Source organism: Octopus bimaculoides, chromosome 3 (genome assembly GCF_001194135.2).
Source record: "Octopus bimaculoides isolate UCB-OBI-ISO-001 chromosome 3, ASM119413v2, whole genome shotgun sequence".
Lineage (NCBI taxonomy): Eukaryota > Metazoa > Mollusca > Cephalopoda > Octopoda > Octopodidae > Octopus > Octopus bimaculoides.
In genome coordinates, this window is record NC_068983.1 from 36,824,410 (window position 1) to 36,825,890 (window position 1,481).

The window sequence follows — 1,481 nt, forward strand, 5'->3', positions numbered from 1 at the left end:
CACACACCTATATATATATATATATATATATATATATACGACGGGCTTCTTTTCGTTTCTGTTTACCAGATCCACTCACAAAGCTTTGGTCGGCCCGAGGCTATAGTGGAAAACCCTTGCCCTAGGTGCCACGCAGTGGAACAGAACCTGGAACCATGTGGTTGAGAAGCAAGCTTCTTACCACACGGCCACGCCTGTACGTATGTATATTATTATTATTATTATTTTTATTATCATTATTATTATTATCATTATTATTATTATTATTTTCAGATGCTAAGATAGCAGCTGGCAGAATTTGTTAGCACGCCGGACGAAATGCTTAGCGGTATTTCGTCTGACACTGCGTTCTGAGTTCAAATTCCGCCGAGGTCGACTTTGCCTTTCATCCTTTCGGGGTCGATAAATTAAGTACCAGTTACGCACTGGGGTCGATGTAATCGACTTAATCCGTTCGTCTGTTCTTGTTTGTTCCCTCTATGTTTAGCCCCTTGTGGGCAATAACGAAATAGGTATTTCGTCTGTAGCTACGTTCCGAGTTCAAATTCTGCCGATGTCAACTTTGCCTTTCATCCTTTCGGGGGTCGATAAATTAAGTACCAGTTACGCACTGGGGTTGATGTAATCAACTAGTCCTCCCCCCCCAAAAAAAAAAAATTTCAGGCCTTGTGCCTATAGTAGAAAGGATTATTATTATTATTATGATTACTATTAAGGCAGTGAGTTGGCAGAATCGTTAGCCCTCTGGACGAAATGCTTAGCGGTATTTCGCCCGTAGCTACCTTCTGAGTTCAAATTCCGCTAAGGTCGACTTTGCTTTTCACCCTTTTGGCGTTTGTAAATGAAGTACCAGTGAAACACTGGGGTAGAGGTAATCGACTAGTACCCTCCCCCAAAATTTAAGGTATTGTGCCTTTAGTAGAAAGGATTATTATTATTAAATATATTGGGTTTAAAAACGCTAAAAGGATTAAATAGTTTTTTCAAAAAGAAAAGAAAAAGCAGTTGATACTGTCAATTTCCCTAGAAAACTATTACTGAACGACATTTCAGAAAATACAAAAGGATGACTTGTGAAAGGCTTCCTGACAACCTCATTGAGAAAAGAATGAAGCAATATGCTTAGTTTTGTGGATCGAGTTTATCTTTTGAAAGACAATGTCTAAGAAATAGAGTATACATACATACATAATACATACATAATACATACATACATACATACATACATACATACATACACATATGTGTGTATGTATGTATGTATGTATGTATGTATGTATGTATATTGTTGTTATTTAATAGCTGAGTCATGGAGGGAGGGCGTAGTCTTCTTACTTACTGATGCTGCCTCGTGCAGCAGACATTCTTCGCCGAGATACGTTGCTTGTAGAAAATAGTTTTACTAGCACATGTAATTTGGTGAGACCTAAGATATTATGAATGAGTGAAATTGCATAAAGTCGTTTAAAACGAGGAGGAGG

The 1,481-nt window shown here is 37.9% G+C and overlaps 1 long non-coding RNA gene across 1 annotated transcript in view; it reads left to right on the forward strand.

Annotated features, from left to right (window-relative positions):
* Window positions 1-1,481, forward strand: part of LOC128247278 (uncharacterized) — a 153,729-nt gene that overhangs the window by 149,040 nt on the left and 3,208 nt on the right. The window contains exon 2 of the long non-coding RNA XR_008263635.1: window positions 70-196. This is a non-coding gene — a long non-coding RNA (uncharacterized LOC128247278). The remainder of the gene's footprint in view (window positions 1-69; window positions 197-1,481) is intronic.